The sequence below is a fragment of the Ailuropoda melanoleuca genome, chromosome 5, assembly GCF_002007445.2.
Source record: "Ailuropoda melanoleuca isolate Jingjing chromosome 5, ASM200744v2, whole genome shotgun sequence".
NCBI classification, from domain to species: Eukaryota; Metazoa; Chordata; class Mammalia; order Carnivora; family Ursidae; genus Ailuropoda; species Ailuropoda melanoleuca.
The window spans coordinates 59,691,935-59,711,069 of NC_048222.1; the positions used below are offsets into that span (position 1 = coordinate 59,691,935).

The 19,135-nt window shown below is 43.5% G+C and overlaps 1 pseudogene; it reads left to right on the forward strand.

The window, feature by feature from the left end:
* Positions 1-706: 706 nt before the first annotated feature.
* LOC109488418 lies at positions 707-17,635 on the forward strand (annotated as a pseudogene).
* Positions 17,636-19,135: the final 1,500 nt, after the last annotated feature.

The following is a 19,135-nucleotide window of genomic DNA, read 5'->3' on the forward strand; positions in this document are numbered from 1 at the left end:
AAAAAAAAAAAGAAAGAAAGAAAGAAAATAACTATGTGAGGTGATGGAGGTTAACCAACCTTGCTGTGCTGATCATTTTGTGATTCATACATATACCGAATCCCCATGTTGTACATCGGATACTAATACAATGTTATGTGCCATTTACAGTTCAATAAAACCAAAGAGAAAAACCAAATGCATCGCATATCACAGTATCATGTATACCATCACAATACATTTGATTTACTGATATACTTATCTGTATTGAAAAATTGTTTAGTCTACATATTATATAAATATATATATGTATTATATAAATAGATACTTTTATTCATTTAAGTACTATATATATAACATGTAATGCAAGAAACCTTCATTTGTTGAAGCTATTTGGTTTTAAGACACAGTTGACTAGTTAGAGCCAAACAAGTTTATTGTCAGATCACAGGTTTGTTTCACACTCAGGAACCCAAAAGGGATGAGAACCTCAGGAGCATAGGTCATGTATCATTCAGTCATGATCCCAGCAGGACACAGAAGGCATTCTCAAAAAGGCCCTAATTAGATTCGTTACAAAAAGGTCAAAGGCAGAGTAAAGAGAAACCAGCAGGGCAACATGAAGCCCCCTCCCATGACCCCCTCCAGGCCTAGAGGTGGTAACAGTGTCTGCCCAGTCCCTGGACCTGAGCGGGGCGTTTACAGAAACACAGTGAGGTCTACAGCTATGGCTGAAGAAGAAAAATCATTCTGTAAGCTCTGTGACCTTGCAACAGAAAAGCAACCGCTACAGATCGGCAGCCTGAAAGTGAGGAAGCAAGGAAATAAATCCCCCGGCCTCGCTTCCTGCATTTTGATGTCCTAAGGAGACCTCACATCGTCCAAACCCACCTGGAAGCCAGAGGGTGAGGGAGTCACCTTGAATCAGATGATGGAGATCAGCCTCCTGGGAAACAAATCAGGGAGAAGGGTCAAGAGTGGATTCGGAAGGGAAAAATGAGTATCATCCCTGTGGGCATTCTCTCTTCATACCACATTTCTATAAAAATGGGGAAGAACAGAGAATCCACATGAAGTCAGGTTGGCTTTTTAGGTACTCTATCCCATACGGGCAAGACGGCCACCCTGCAGTTCTCAGGGTTACAGATCACCTGGTCAGGGGTCAGCCCTCACTCCATCTCAACTGCAAATTCCTGACAGAGACTGTTTGGCCAGGCTTCAGTTGGGTATCCGCTTCTCATTCAATCACAGGGGACCAAGGGTTTAAACGTGGCTGCCAACGAACTCCACCCAGATGATCCGTAAAAATTTTAAAGAACCAGGGCAGTGCAGACATCTCCAAGAAATCTGCAACTGAATCCTAAGGACACATATTTAAAGGCAACAAGCTCAACTTGAGAACGTGATCAAGTGACCGTGAGTTCAGAAGGGAGAAAAACAAGTTGGAAGTAAGGGCTCACCTATGCTCTGGGCCCGACCACTGAAGCAGCACAGTGTGATGCCCGTCCTATTAGGCCCTAATGTGCTGAACAGATTATCCAATCTGAAAGGAACATTTTCATTTACCAACAGAACTCAGTGTTAAAAATGCACATGGGTACGGTTTCTGCTTATTCACCTCAAACTCTGCCTCAGGCTCATTGAACACCACTCAAAGGAAAGAGCAGCTCAGAAATAGTTCAAGGCTCAATTGCAACCTTAGAAAATGTATTGACAACTTAGAAAAAAAAAAAAAACACCACCCCACAACAGAGCAGAGTATGCCTGAAATTCTGTCTTCACTGTGAAAAAGTGTCTCTTTATCATATTACTGCCCCAAGATGTACTAGCAATCAACATTACAGGTAACCTAGTATCACATATGCCACAGAGTTCCTTGTTCCCAAATGTCTGTATATTAAATTGAACTTCATGAAAGAGCCAGAAATTATTTCTTCTAACAGTTAGATCAACTCTATTTGAAATAACAAGACAATCCGAAACCCCTATTCCTGTCTTCCTGAGTTGTCATTAGCATAGAAATTGTGTGCTGCCCCTACCATGTATGTATTTTCCACCTTTAAAATTTAACGTCCTTAAAGTAAAATACAGTATCCTGAATTTATGCTTTGGAGTCAGACTTGGACTCAAATTCTGGATCTGCCACTTAATCATATGGCTGACTTAGCCCAGGTCCTTCGGAAAGCAGAACCTGGGGGAAGGATTAAAGTGATAATATCTTCTTTGGGAGAGACAAGACATATCGGTGAGGATGAAAAGGAAAGAAATGAGAGAAGTATGATGTGACGCCTTCCCACACTGGCTTGTACTCACAACAAGCTGTGAAAGGACAAAGCAAGATAATCAGCAGGGGCATTCCCTTGGCACATACCTAGTGCTTCCTTAGAAAAGTTACAAATTAAATATGAAGATGACAGTAGCCCACGGAGGGTGGGAATTTAGGAATTCGTGCTCCTCTTCCTCCCATCTTTCCCTTCCCTTTAGTTGAAACTCAGCCCCTGGGGAGTTGACTCCCCTGCACTTCTGGGTTGTCACCTGACTCCAGCAGGCACTTAGGAGGCCAGATCCCATGCACTGTGGTGTGTGTTTCATTTTATATGAGTTTTCCGTTGCTGTATAACAAATTACCACAACCTAGCTTCATAAAACACAGTTATCTCTGTTTCTGTGGGTCAGAGTTATCTCTATTTCTGTGGTTCTTCTGTTCAGGGTGTTATAAGGCTGACATCAAGGTGTCAGCCAGCTGCATCCTTATCTCAAGGCTTAACTGGGGAAAGATTTGCTTCCATCCTCCTTTGGCTTGTTGACAGAATTCATTTCTTTGTAGCCATCAGACAGAGGTCTCTGTTTTCTTGCCAGCTGTTTGGGAGGGGGACTACTTCAGTTCCTAGAGGCCTCTCTGGGGTCTTTGACAAGTTGCCCTCCTCACAATGTGGCTGCCTGCTCCTTCAAGGCCGCCAGAAGCATCTGATATCCCATCTCCTCTTAAAGGACCCCGCCGATGTTCGCCGAGGGAGGATGGCTCACAGAACCAGACCAGTGTGTAGGTAGGTGGCTGAAGCTGGGGGCTGGGACAAGATGCCTCTGGTTGTTCAGGACAGGACCAGTGACAGATGCCTGCCCTTTTATTAGATGCTTTGTTTCCACCACGAGGACTGCCTCGAACACATGGGCTATTCTGGTGCTGGGTCCCTGCTACACCTTAATCTGCACCTTGAGAGGTCATTAACTATTCCTGTGCAAAATGAAAGTCCAAGAAAACAAATCAGACTGTAAGCTCCTATGTCGCAATTTAAGTAAGAGTGACAGTTCCTGTGAGTTGAAGCTGAGACTGAATGGCTGTGGGCTCTTGGACAAGGCACCGCTGACCTTGATGTAGCTGTAAGTCATGCTAGCTAGACGCAAAGGGGTCTGAGCCCAGGACTCTCTAACATTCAGCAAACTGATTTTTTTTTTCATTCACTTCCAAGCTTTTGGGCTTTGTTGCGGTACTGATACCTCAAATTCGAAACTTTAGTTTCTGAGAAAGGCAAGTCAGCATCGTCAAAATGCCAGACTGGTATACATGCCACTCCTGCCTCCAGTCTTCCATGAAAACAGACACCACCGGCACCACACGGCCAAATGCTGCTAAGACAATTCCAACGGCGCCAGCCAGCAGCTGGCCCCACACCCCAGACTGCCAGCAAGATCAGCGTCTCACACGACAGAACTGTTCTCTCTCTCCCTTTCTGACCCAGAAAGGACCCCAGGGACACAGGGCTTTCTGTCTTTTGGGTTTGGCCTCAGAGTGGGGTTGGGAGAGGTGAGCCTTAAGGAAACACCTTAAGAATAGTTTCCTGGTCACCTGTGAAGGAACCTCACCTGACTGAGGGCTATTTCCCTAAGAATGACGCAGAAGGTCATCGTGCTTATGATCTGTGCATCTGGCCATCAGAGTGTTTCCGGGAATCCTCTCATTCCAAGTGTTGTTGTGATAGTATCAACACGACAGGCATGCAGACGTCATGCCCACTAAGCTCTCAGGTGGGTCTGGTCCAGAAAACCTACCACGGCTGGGGCTGGGAGGGCCTGTTTGCCTGGGCCTCAACAAGACCATGTTTGTCCTCCTCTTGACCCCCATGTCCGTGCTCAGTGGTTGAATTATTAGTCCCAACTCTGGCCAAAGACAAGCTTCCCTCCAGACACAAAGGGCAGAAGAGCATAGCTCCCACAGCCCGGCCAGCCTTGGGTGCCGTGTGACATTTAACTGGACGACCCTGGGCCCAGACAAGCAAGTGTCTTCAGGATCACAGAACGTTTTTGACCAGGTTAATGTGGCACCAAACTGATTCAAAATAGAGGCTGTTTATAGAGGAAGCAGCATGTCACGCTTCATATGAAGCAATGCCTATTTTTTAAATTTAAAATGTACTTATCTACATAGATGTGCTTTGCTGAGAAGTCAGGTCTGTTAGAGACCAGAAACCACATGCTGTGATTTCATGTTTTCTTATTTTTTCTTAGATATTTCTATTTATAGTAAATATTAATATATAAATAATGTACATATATATTTGTTTCTGGAGTGTTATTCAATTTATATAGTTCCACAACTTGCATGAAGAAATACCCGGTATCTATCAATATTTGGCTATAATGTAAATAGTCAAATTGGAGGGGGTGTGGCTATCAAATTGCAAATACTATGTTCACAAAATAAAAAACATGTTCAAACAAACAAAAAAGAGAGGAAAAGGACTCCTCTGATCAGGTTAAACCCACACAGAGTAATTTCCCTTTTGATTAACTCAAATTAATGGATTAGTAACGGATCGTAGGAATGATACCCCATCATATTCACAGGTTCTGCCCACGCTCAAGAGGAAGGTATGATACAGGGCATGTAAGTCAGGGGCAGAAACTTGGGGTCACCTTAGAATTCTGCCTGCCACATCGAATTCCAAAAGCAGAAGGGCAGCCAGGTGTTGCTGGGGCACCAAAGAGAGGAGGCAGCCAGGAGACATGGAGAACACGTGAAATGTTTCTGCCCCAATACACTGACCTTAGTCAATTTTTGCTAGTGTTTTCTCCATGTGAAAAGTAGAAAAACTAAAGCTAAGAACTTGTATTCTCGGGTGGGAAGAAGCATGAAGTCAGGGTGCCTATTAGCTACCATTTATTCTTATTTTCTCTGTGCCAGACACTGGGCTGTGCATGCTCCCCACGTGCATTCTCATTTAACTACTTCCTATTTTGACAAACCAGTGAGTCTGGGTTTCAAAGCCTCATTTTCCAGCTGAAGCTATGCATCTTGTTATTGCCTACAGATCCTATAACACACTTAGCACAGTGTCTCACACAGAAGTATACTTTAAATGGCGGCTGTTAGTTTAAGAGTTGTATAAGGAGTTGTAGGTCACTTTTGGCTAGTAATACTTTTATATTTGTATAAAATTGAAGCTGTATGGACCAACAAGAATCCCCATGCCTCCCCAAAATTAAAAATATGAATTAGGCAAACACAAACAAAAAAACTTCTTTAAAATAACTAAAAATATCTTTGGCTGCTTGTGTTATTAATTTTACGTACTAAACTTCAATGAAGAAAATACAAGCTTAACTTCACTGGCAGTGTGTGTGTGTTTAGATCTATAAAATGTGTACTAATTTTAAGTATAGAACTAGGGACAGGAAAGCCTTATGTTTTCCCCTTGATCCTATCAGAACTTCAGAACAGACTACGTGTAGTACTACTTTCAAAATAATAACATATATCTTCCAAAAATGCAAATTCAAAATTGGCAATTTATCTTTTTTTCTTTTTAATTACAGAGCTGCTATTATCCCCAGCCATCATCCCCAGGCCCAGTCAGGGATTTTTTTTTTTTTTTAACCAGTTCAGCTTCCCTATGTCCCTCCCTGCCTTCCTTTCTTCTCCTAGTCTTTGCTGTTGTCACAAAAATAAAAACAAAACACAACACTAAAAATGACCAGATTATAGGAATGAGATACAACAGCCAACTGTACTTTAGCAACATTCCTTCCAGAGAGAATTACCACAGTCTAGTGCCCCTTAGTCCTTTTTAAATGGAAGTATCAAGTCTCCAAACGGAACATGCACAAGACGAAACCTATGGAAATTCAACCATTATCAGTCAGTTTGGGTGAAATCCTGCCATGATAGCAAACTTTTGGCCAATCTCAGTATCTTAAAACAGCAGAGGTTTACTTCTCCCTCACTCTGTATTTTCAGCATGAGTCAGCTGTGGCTCTGCTCCATGAATCTTTATGTCAAGACCCAGACTGACACTGCAACCCCTCACTGGAATATTTCTCATCTTATGAGACAGAAAAAAGGGGGCCAAGGGGCACCTAAATGGCTCAGTCAGTTAAGCGTCTGACTCTTGATCTCAGCTCAGGTCTTGATCTCAGGGTCCTGAGTTCAAGCCCCACATTGGGCTCCATGCTGGGCATGAAGCCTACTTAAAATGGACACAGGGTGGTGGGGGGATGGCCAAGTAGTAGACTCTGCAATGGCTTTTAAAGCTTTCAGGAGTGACACACCCAGTTTTACTCATTGGCCATTTCACTTCATGCAGCACATGTAGCGGAGATGGATACCAAAGGAGTGGATGGGGATATGTGATCCTTCCCTATTGGGAAACAGCAAATATTCTGAACAATAGAAACTATCACGGTAATTCATATTAATGCTATAAGGTAAATTACTCCACCACCCTCAAAATAAACATAACATTTCTTTGCTTATCACCAATGAAACAACTTCCCAAGTAAATGATTTTGGACCTTCCACCAATTTTGGTGCATGGAATCCTTGGGCAAGGCCCATGTCTATTTAGATAAAAGCCTGGATGATGGAAGACATAGCCCAATAGCACAAGGTGAAACTTCCAGGAAGAGCAGCAGTCTAACAACCACGGGATAAGACCTCTCTTTCTAGCCCTACTGATTCATCTAGGGTCCTACATACCCACCTGGTCATTGTGTGTCCAGTGTGGGCCATTCAAAGTCAGACAATTCTGTTGGCAACTGTACACTTTGGCAATATCCCCTTATATACAGGGGATATTAACACTCACGAGACACTTAATACACAGCTTATGGACACATGGTAGCCAAACATTTACATTTAGCCACCTCTAAGGAGCCCCTTCACCTAAGGCTCAAGTCTACTTTTGGAAGCCGGTAGTGTGATAGTCTGATCCCTTCCCAAGTCTGAGGAGCCCAGTATCTCAGAAAGAGCAGAAATGTTCTTCAACCTTGCAGCACTATTCTTTTCTTTTTTTAAAAGATTTTATTTATTTATTTGACAGAGAGAGAGACAGCCAGCGAGAGAGGGAACACAAGCAGGGGGAGTGGGAGAGGAAGAAGCAGGCTCCCAGCGGAGGAGCCTGATGCAGGTCTCGATCCCAGAACGCTGGGATCCCGCCCTGAGCCGAAGGCAGACGCTTAACGACTGAGCCACCCAGGCGCCCCAGCACTATTCTTTTCTGTCTCTGGAATAATACCTCTTAATTTTCAGTGAGCCTTGTGGTAGGTGCTGTGGTGTACCACTGAAATCCCCCCGCAGGACTAAGGCACTCATCCCCCCCACCCCTCCCTCCACCCCCGCCACAAGGGGTGCTGGCTACTGATGGCTCACAGCTGTGTCCCTATCCAGACACTGCCCTTGACTGAAGGAAGCTGTGTATTGCTTTTCCTCCTCAGGGACAACCCTCATTGATGTGCTGGTACAAAGACTGGCCCCTTACCCAAACTGGAAAATTGCCCAAGGGCCTAGTTTTAGAGTTCCTCACCATGCCGGCTAAAGCAGCTGTTACAATTACACTGCAGTTCAGCTTCTCCCTTGGCCCAACTTGGCATCCATTGTCCCCTCAAAAGGTATTGACCTAGAGAGCACACCCAAATAAACATGCTGCATGAAACTATCGGTGTCTGAGTCTGTTTCCTAGGGAACCTGATGTGTAACAGTTGGTGCTGGAGATGATCCTATAAGGCAGACTCTCTGTGGATTTCGGAGCTGTATCACCGACCAGCTGTAAAGAGGGGCCCTCATTGGTAGCAAGAGGGGTATAAATAGCCCCTGACTTGCTACAGCGCTGTAATTGTCGAAAACTTTTATGAGTGATGAACTGGAATGGATTATCAGTAGATGGGAATGCATTGTCAGATGCAACATATGAGGCCTTTGAGACGTACAGGGGAGGTAGATATTATAAAGTTATGGAATCTGTTGACTGTTGCTGGGTGCAAGCAAAGCACTGAAGAAAGCAGTGAAGGGCTGGGATCATTATTCAACAATTTAAGGCAAAATATTAAAGCCAGAAGCCTTCCTTGATTACATATAAGAAAACTCTTAACTCCTGCAGGCACAGAGCAGAAAACACGGAGTCTCTGGTCTAGGTCTTGATTATAACAAGAAAATGCAACAGCCCCAAAAGGGGTTGAATTCTCAACACCAATAAGTCTTCCATGGCTAAGAAAGTAAATCTTAAAAGTTCTCATCTGGATTAAAAAGTTGTGGTCCATATATGCAATGGAATATTACTCAGCTATCAGAAAGAACGAATTCTCAACATTTGCTGCAACATGGACGGCACTGGAGGAGATAATGCTAAGTGAAATAAGTCAAGCAGAGAAAGACAATTATCATATGATTTCTCTCATCTATGGAACATAAGAACTAGGANAACATTCCTTCCAGAGAGAATTACCACAGTCTAGTGCCCCTTAGTCCTTTTTAAATGGAAGTATCAAGTCTCCAAACGGAACATGCACAAGACGAAACCTATGGAAATTCAACCATTATCAGTCAGTTTGGGTGAAATCCTGCCATGATAGCAAACTTTTGGCCAATCTCAGTATCTTAAAACAGCAGAGGTTTACTTCTCCCTCACTCTGTATTTTCAGCATGAGTCAGCTGTGGCTCTGCTCCATGAATCTTTATGTCAAGACCCAGACTGACACTGCAACCCCTCACTGGAATATTTCTCATCTTATGAGACAGAAAAAAGGGGGCCAAGGGGCACCTAAATGGCTCAGTCAGTTAAGCGTCTGACTCTTGATCTCAGCTCAGGTCTTGATCTCAGGGTCCTGAGTTCAAGCCCCACATTGGGCTCCATGCTGGGCATGAAGCCTACTTAAAATGGACACAGGGTGGTGGGGGGATGGCCAAGTAGTAGACTCTGCAATGGCTTTTAAAGCTTTCAGGAGTGACACACCCAGTTTTACTCATTGGCCATTTCACTTCATGCAGCACATGTAGCGGAGATGGATACCAAAGGAGTGGATGGGGATATGTGATCCTTCCCTATTGGGAAACAGCAAATATTCTGAACAATAGAAACTATCACGGTAATTCATATTAATGCTATAAGGTAAATTACTCCACCACCCTCAAAATAAACATAACATTTCTTTGCTTATCACCAATGAAACAACTTCCCAAGTAAATGATTTTGGACCTTCCACCAATTTTGGTGCATGGAATCCTTGGGCAAGGCCCATGTCTATTTAGATAAAAGCCTGGATGATGGAAGACATAGCCCAATAGCACAAGGTGAAACTTCCAGGAAGAGCAGCAGTCTAACAACCACGGGATAAGACCTCTCTTTCTAGCCCTACTGATTCATCTAGGGTCCTACATACCCACCTGGTCATTGTGTGTCCAGTGTGGGCCATTCAAAGTCAGACAATTCTGTTGGCAACTGTACACTTTGGCAACATCCCCTTATATACAGGGGATATTAACACTCACGAGACACTTAATACACAGCTTATGGACACATGGTAGCCAAACATTTACATTTAGCCACCTCTAAGGAGCCCCTTCACCTAAGGCTCAAGTCTACTTTTGGAAGCCGGTAGTGTGATAGTCTGATCCCTTCCCAAGTCTGAGGAGCCCAGTATCTCAGAAAGAGCAGAAATGTTCTTCAACCTTGCAGCACTATTCTTTTCTTTTTTTAAAAGATTTTATTTATTTATTTGACAGAGAGAGAGACAGCCAGCGAGAGAGGGAACACAAGCAGGGGGAGTGNATCATAAAATGGGCAGAAGATATGAACAGACACTTTTCCAATGAAGACATACAAATGGCTAACAGACACATGAAAAAATGTTCAAAATCATTAGCCATCAGGGAAATTCAAATCAAAACCACACTGAGATACCACCTTACGCCAGTTAGAATGGCAAAGATAGACAAGGCAAGAAACAACAATTGTTGGAGAGGATGTGGAGAAAGGGGATCCCTCCTACATTGTTGGTGGGAATGCAAGTTGGTACAGCCACTCTGGAAAACAGTGTGGAGGTCCCTTAAAAAGTTAAAAATTGAACTACCCTATGACCCAGCCATTGCACTACTGGGTGTTTACCCCAAAGATACAGACGTAGTAAAGAGAAGGGCCATATGCACCCCAATGTTCATAGCTGCATTGTCCACAATAGCCAAATCATGGAAGGAGCCGAGATGCCCTTCAACAGATGACTGGATTAAGAAGCTGTGGTCCATATATACAATGGAATATTACTCAGCTATCAGAAAGAACGAATTCTCAACATTTGCTGCAACATGGACGGCACTGGAGGAGATAATGCTAAGTGAAATAAGTCAAGCAGAGAAAGACAATTATCATATGATTTCTCTCATCTATGGAACATAAAGAACTAGGAAGATCGGTAGGGGAAGAAAGGGGGGGTAATCAGAAGGGGGAATGAAGCAATGAGAGACTACAGACTCTGAGAAACAAACTGAGGGCTTCGGGGGGGGGCGGGGGAATGGGATAGACTGGTGATGGGTAGTAAGGAGGGCACGTATTGCATGGTGCACTGGGTGTTATGCAACTAATGAATCATTGAACTTTACATCAGAAACCAGGGATGTTCTGTATGGTGACTAACATAATATAATAAAAAAAATTTTAAAAAAAAGTTCTCGTCACCAAAAAAAAAAAGAAAAAGTGTAACCATGTGTGGTGATGGATATTAATTAAACTTATTGGGATAATGATTTCATAATATATACATGTATCAAATTATTGTGTACACCTAAATTAATGCAAGATTATATGTCAACTCTAGTTCATTTAAAAAAAAAAGTCTTTACCTCAAAATCAGCATTCTGATTAAAAGTCAACCCCAAGGCACGGAAAAATCTGGGTCAATGCATTCAAAAAATCTTGAGTCCCCGGATTCATCTAAAATTCATCCACTCCTCCCATGTTAAAGACCCTCATCCCTGCGGAGTCTAAAGAACCTAGAGTTGTGGAACAGGAAACACAAATTCTCTAAATGGAAACTAGGATAGTGAATGAGGCCACCCCAACTTTCATTCCATGATTCCTAGGCCCCTGGGTTCTATGTTTTGGCCTACTGCCTGACATACTGCCAAGTAATGGTCACTGATTCCGAATACATCTCGGAGTCTAGAAAATGGCACTCCATCTTCACAAGGTACCTCCATGCTGGCTCCTCAGCGGCAACTTAAAAAGCTGTTTAATTCATTTATCAAGCCAGCTGCTTCCGAGTAGTGGGGTAGGCATTAAAAACTGTGGATCTCCTAGTCATAAGCTCATGGCCACAGCTTAAGTGCTGTTAAGAGTGTCTCCTGGGGAAATACCATTGAATACTCTGTTCTCAGAAACTGTTGCTGACTGAGGCCCTGAAAAGAAAGAAAACATACCTGGAATATGTGCCAATTCTAGCCACAATGAATCACCGTTCTTTCCATGGTAGGAGGGGTCCAGTGTTATACTCACTACCAAGTGACTGGTTGATCCCTCAACAGATCCCTAACAGATCTCTCAACTAGATCCAGGGCTTAGCACTGGTCTTCATTGCTGGCAGGTTGGGCGTTTGGTGGCAGCAGAATGTAGATTAGTCTTGGCAAGCAGGAGCTCATGCTTTGGGGACCACAGCCTCCATCCCTGCTTCCATGGCTGCTGCTTCAAGTGCCCAAGCACATGGGTGGCCACTGACACGAAGCTGGCTAACACTAGTCAAGGCATTCTGTGTAGTCAGGTTATTAAGTACCAACCTTCTGTTCTTGCCATATTCTGGTGGATGCCAACATGTTATATAAAAACCCTCACATTTCATGCCAACACCCCCCTGCCTCCCCCCTAGACCACTTTTCTCTGATCTTTTAATCTTTCTCATTCCAGGCCCACCAAATAACCAACCAAGTCATCATCACTGTCCATGGATTAGGGCCTGGGCAGCCTTCAGTTCAGCCATCTAGAGCATCAGAGGTCCTAAACAAGGGTGAGGGTTTTCTAGAAAGGGACTGGAAGAGGGAGATGATGAGTATCAGTTGTGATGTCAGTATCAGCTACAGCAGCAGGAGCTCCTAATTTTCTTTTTGTAAGTGTCTCCAGGAAAACGAACTAACCAGGATCCCAGAGGACATCTTCACAGTGGTATGAACTTACCATATAGAACAAGTGGATCCAAGGGTCATGAAAAATGGATCCTAATGGATCAAGACCAAGGCACTCATTTCCCCAACCACTGGAAATAGGTCTGCTGTATAGGCTCACAATTGTGTTCTGCATGGAGTATTGCCCTCAGCTAAAAGAATCTGCTTTGACCAAGCTTATGCTGCCTCCCCAGCTGATCCATACGGAGGTTCAAAGGTCTAGTCTCTTTGTCAGTTAGGTACTTCTCTGATAGGCCTTCCCAGCTGCAGAGCTCCTTGTGTTCATGACTGAGAATTGCAACCACATCACTGTTAAACTTCTCCCTCTGAAAATTCTGCTTTTCTCACTTCTTAACAGGTGCCAGAGCATTCCCCAGATCTTCTGTACACAAATGTCAGAGTCTGTCCTCACAGCACTCTACTCATGACAGTCCAACAAACGCCTCTCTTGAGATTGTCTCCTTCTCATCTGTAACTTTCTTTTCTTGACACACAAAACGGCAGATTTCTGGAAGCCAAAACCATGCCCCCCAAATGAGTTACAGAGTAATAAACTGTACCCATACCCCCTCCTGCTACAGCAAAAGAAGTATCTGTATTGTCCAGTATTGGTGTTATTCCAAAGGGTATAAGAGAGCCTCTGGCTATTTCAAGAAAGATAGAATTCTACCTCAGCAACAACAAAAAATAATAGAAATCTTAGATATGTCCAAGAAATCAGCCACTGGCAGAAGAAACATATCACAAACATCAAGAATATGACCAAGCTGGTTCAGGTACCGAGCACCTTCATAACGACGGCATCCTAGAGGTGCGCAAAGTGGTCCAATGGAACCATTACGAATTGGGACTGGCCACTGTGTCTGCGAAAAGCTAAAAGTCACTGATGCATATGAAGGTGTACTGGATGCTCTAAATGGTTTCGTGCCAAAGAGGAGAAAAAAAAATGGAAATTTCCTTGGAAAGAATTCAATTACAGAAATGAACAGATTTTCTATCAGTTTGTTGGATTGACTTCTGACTCAGCTTTCCTAGATGCTAACAATGGTGTCTATCCCTTTCACATTACCAAGCTGACAATGGAATTATCAGACTGTAGGAAGTAAACCTGGAAAGAAGGAAATTTTACTTTTTTTTTTTAATTCTTTCCTTTTCCACACACTGAAGAAATGATAGTAATCTTCCTTTTAACTTTGCTATGAGACAGATAAATATTTTCTGGTAATTATAACTTCCAAGGCACATCCTCTGACATTCTTTTACAGAATGAATGTCCACAATGGCAGACTAGTGGCAAGGGGATAATCAGTTCCAGCCTCTGGAGAGAGTCAGGCTTGTGGCTGTTACAGGCACACTGACATCATCAACTAGTGCATTTCTATGTATATATACACATTTTATGTATCCACAGAGAATTTCCATACAGTGTATAGATCAATGACCTTTACATCTACATATGCTCATGTAGCTATCACCCAGATCAAAGTAGGGAACATTCCCATCCCCCCAGAAAGTTCCTTCATGCCTCTTTCCAGCCAACACACAACTCCCATCCACTGAAAGTAACAACTTTTACTCCCTCCACCCCAGACTAAATATCCATGCCTCTTTTAAAGAGAAATTCAAGTCCCAAAAGATTGTTCCTAAAATGGGGGCTCTCTTTACCATGGTTGAGGAGGAGAAAGATAGGGCTGGCAAATAAAGACTTACTTAGTATCTTCCTAAGAAAGGGGACCTAGGGAAAGTTGCCATTCCTTCTTTCTGTGTCTGCGGCAGCAGGAAACACAAACCAAATTCTTCAGTGATACCATTACATTAAATTTTCAGATTATCTTGCTATATTCTAGCTCTTTTCTGCATCACATGACAAAGAGAAATATATCCACAGAGATAAACAGTGGATCTGGAAAATCCGAAAGAGAAACCTGAGCTTAGAAATAAATATGTCAACAACCCAAAGTCTGTGGGCTAGTTGAGGACTCAAACACCACCATGTAAACTAAATTAAATTGCCCCAACTTTAAGCTTATTTTCTGAGTAATTAACAAGAGTTACTGGTGTAATGGCAGAAGAAAGCTTAACCTTTAAAAACACATGCCGTAGGTTACAAAGCATAGCAAATTAGTGTGTGAACATGTAAGTAATCAGTCCCCAGTGTACTGGGGAAGGAGGGAGAGCAGGGAAAGGAAGGGGAAGCAGGATACGTTATTCCTCATTTTCTCCCCCCTCATCCCATCTCCTAATAGAGATGTACCCTATTATATCACTGGAAATCCACTGCTTCTCTGGGTTTCTTGCTCTGGGACTCTGTCCAATTCATTCTCCGTCTTCAAACCTCAGAGGTAGCTGGCTAGGGAGAATGTTTTCTACCCAAATGGAAGAGAGAAACATCTTGGTAAGAAGTTTTCCCATGTTTTCCCTTTCTGTTTCCAAACCAGGGAATTCTCTTCAGAGTAAATTTGCTTTCCAACCCAGGATTCAGCTGTTTGCCTTGTATATCCTCCTTCTAGACTTTGGCATATTTTTCTCAGGGAGAATGGAAATTATTACATTTTTCTTACACATTTCATCTTTTTGTTGTAAGCTAGGTCCTCCAAGAAGCAAACTCTCATGGAGCGTAGCATTCAGTATGTTTATTAATAGGGAGTGACTGTGGGATCCACCCAGGTAAACATCGGTAGAAAGCAGCGCAAGGAAGCTGGAGTAGAAGTCCAGCTACAACACAAGCCCAACAGAGACCGCGTGAAAAAGATTTATTTTAAGGAAATGAGTCACAAAATTGCGGAGGCCTGGTAAATCCAAAATCTGCAGAGCAGGCTGGCAGGATTGAGCCCCAGGGAAGAACCGGTGGACTCCAAAAGCAGTCTGCGGGCAGAGTGTTCTCGTTCTGGGAAGGCCAGGCTTTTGTTACGGAGGCTTTCACGTGATTGGATTATACCCACCCACATAATGGAGGACAATTAGCTTCACTGAAATCAGACTTCTGATTTAAATGTTAATCTCTCTAACAAATACCTTCACAGAAACATCTAGAATAAAGTTTGACCGAGTATCTGGGTATAGTGGTCTAGCCAAGTTGGCACTTAATATTTAACCATCACACCACCCCAGAAAGGCACGATTTGGGGGAAAGACAGCTTTCTGCAGCTGACGCTCCCTGAAGGGACTAACAGCTGAAAACTGTCTGCTGATGGCATTCCCAGCACCTGGGGCAACGAGTCTCCCTGAAGCGGAATCTCAGCAGAACCTCTCTGCGTTCATCACACCTAGGAGATTAATTAAATGCATTCAACAATTTAACTTACAGTTAAAAAGTTTGTTTGGTACTATGTTTCAAAGCAAAGGTTGATAAATATATATTAAGATATAGACATAAAGGACACGTATGCCTTTTTTTGTTCAAAAGAAATGACTGAGTGATCAAAATATCTGAAACTATTGTTAGCATATGCAGTAAACCAAATGCAGAGTCTATGCAATCTGTACCACCCTGAATAGTTACCTTTACTCATACAGGGAGTGAGCCTCTCAGTTGCTTAATATCTGTAATCCCTTTCAGAGCCAGATGTAGAGACCTCTTAAGGTGTCTGGGGGGAGGGAGGGGGAGACAGCTCAGGGAAACTTATGCTGTGACTTAAGCAATTATTTGATAATATTTCCTGGAATCAACTAGTAAGTATTATTTAAGGATAGTGCGTCTCTCCAGCTTCTAGTAGGCATTATAGGAGACAAGAGCAACTAGCAACCCAGGAATGGGTGGATAAGGACTGATTAAAGCGAATCACTTAGGATGGCCCACTAGGGATGGGCCTCACCATGTTCTTCGACTAATGGAGCTCATTCCTTGGGAGGATTCACCTGTCCTCCAGCCTCAGCTAATAAAATTTACAATGGAGTGATCCCGCTCACCCCTGGGCCACAATGACTGGCTCAGGAATGGGCATGTGATGCAGAGAGAAGTAATGAAATACATATTGAAGTTTCTGGGAAATGGGGAGGGAGAATCAGTGTGGTGAAAGATGAGATCGGTGCAGGCACCCTGAGGATGAGGTGGGATGACAGAAAAGAGCATTGCTGGCAACAACTGACCCTCTGAATAAAAGGGGCTTCAAATTAATCTTACTTCTGGGTTTTTCAGTTATGAGAGTCTGGGAATTTTTTTTTTTTTGTACTTTTATGAGCTACATCATTTATACAGAAAAGAACCTGAAATATATGTGAGGTTCAAAAGCAATTATAGGCTCTTCCTAGGCACCAGAAATAGGTCAGGGTGGCCTGGGGGGCGAGAGGGCCCTGCAGGAGCTTGCTACGGCCACACTCACTTGGCAGGGGGCACCCACAGCCTGGAGTGGGACTTCAGCCTCTCCCCCAATCAGAGCATGGTCATCGTGCATGGAAGGTGCCGCTGTCTAGAAAGGGCCCCAAGTCGGGCCTGCAAAGGCCACAGGGCATCTGCAAGCTGGTGGAGGACACCACCACTGGCCCACAGGCAACCTGGAGTTCCCCCTCATGTAGGCAGTGGAGTCCCGGGTGACTTGGTCTCAGTGAAGAAATCTTTGGGCCAGAATTGACTACTGTCTCAAGGTCTGGCTGTATATGCCTCCCCTGAAAACAAGAAACTGTTTGAGGAGGAGAAATTGCTGGGACAAGAAGAAAAATTCAAGAAGATCCAAATGGGGCAAGTGAGATGACTGTGAGTTTCTGAGAAGCTGTCACCTGGAGGTGGGGATGAAGAACCCCTTCAAATGGGAACTAAACCCTGAAGGAGTTGCCCGCCATTTCTTCAAAACTAAAATAAGATAAAAATAGGGAGGGAGGCAAACCATGAGAGACTCTTAATTCTAGGAAACAAACTGAGGGTTGCTGGAGGAGAGGTGAGTGGGGGGTAGGGTAACTAGGTGGTAGACATTAAGGCACTGGGTGTTATATGCGACTGATGAGTCAGTAAATTCTGCATCTGAAACTACTAATACACTATATGTTAACTAAATTGAATTTAAATAAAATTTTTTTAAAAAAATCGGTGTTGTGGTCGCCTCACATGCATTAAAATTACCAGGAAAGCCCATTACACGGTGGGCGAGTACTGGTGTGAGATGACAGTGAATGGACTGGACACTGTGAGGGTACCTCTCTCTGTGGTGAGCCTTGAGAGACCCAAGACCAAAAACTACAAGTACTGGTTAGCCCAGCCAAGCTGCCAAGGGAATGGCGCCCACCAGCTCCGAGACCATCTGAACCTACTCTCCCTGGAAAGCAGAAGGGCAGAATCAGGGGAGAAGTAGAGCAAAGATGGGCCAGCTTCCTGATACCACTCCCAGCTCTGACCAAATAACAGAATTTTAGAGAGCATATGGGGACATTGGCCTAAACTGCACCTACGCATTGAACCCTCCATATCTCCTGCCTCCATCTTTGCCCATTATCACATCGGGCCTTGTTGGGGGCAGTCCTGCTCAAGGAGTACCAGGCTATAGATCTGATGAGCTGAATATTAACAGTCGGAAACAGTCTAGATCCTGTTTAGGCTCTTTCTCCACTGGAATGCTTTGGAGCAAATGGAAGAGTGGGCCACTCTCTCCAGCACTGGGCTCGCTCTCATATAAACCGAACATTTGTATCTCAAAGGAAAGAAAGAGGCTGTGTTCTTTTTGTTTAGAACAATAATAATAAGAAGAACAAAAACAATTATAAAGCAAACACCAATGTAACCCCCAAGCAAGGCAGGAGAGAATATTTCTAGCACATCAGAAGGCACCTGTATAATTCTCCTACCTCCCAGAGGTAACTCCTTGCCTAAGTCTGGTGATAATTATTCCTCCTCTATCTGTATTGTCTCTGTTTGCCCTCCAGATACACTCTCCATCTTTCACCTTGCTCTGTACCCCAAGAGAAATAAATTTATGCATTACATTAACAGATTCTCTTGTCCTCTGGTTTTCAGTTGAATGTGACCAAAGGGAGGAATCGGAGGAAAACTAGAATATTGGAGAGGAGAAACCAGGGAATTTCTTTGTCACTCAGACTCTAGGGCAGTGGCTGGCAGGAACTGTGTCTCCTCTTTGAAGCTCCCGCCAGGCGCAGCTCTTCCCTTTGTGTTTCCCTGTGCCATCGTGGTTCCAGCCTCTACCCGAAGGCCCCAGCTTCTGGGCTCCGGTAATACTCCCTGCTCTCTTTGTCCCTCCAGCCCAAGGAGTTCCTGTTTGGAATGCTAGTCTCTGGTAAGAGCCACTATCCCTCTGTGGCTTCTCAACTCTGACAAGTTATACTTGCTCCCAAGTGACGGGTTGATTCCCTAGACAGATGACACTATGTGAGCGGTTTCGCACAGGTCTTTGTTGCTGGAAGGTTAGGCATTTGATGGCAGCAGAAGCTAGATAATTCTGTTTGCTTATATTTTGGTCATGATTTCTCTTCATGAGTGCAATTTTTGCACATCTTAATAGGTGGTAGCAATATTATTATGACATTAAAATTTTAATTGGGAACAGGGTCATCTTTACTGATTCTCTAAAAGAGTTTTAGGTTGGAAGTATTTCTTCTGGAAGAGCAGACAGAACTCACTGGAAAATATAATTTGGGATATTCTTTGGCTTTAACTATGGTTCCAGATCCTTTAGTCATTAGATGACTATCCATACCTGCTACTTCTTTTGTACTTTGTTAAGTTCATTTCTCTAATAGAAATGTTTCCATTTTTCTAAATTTTCAAAGTTATTAGCATAACGTTGTTCATAC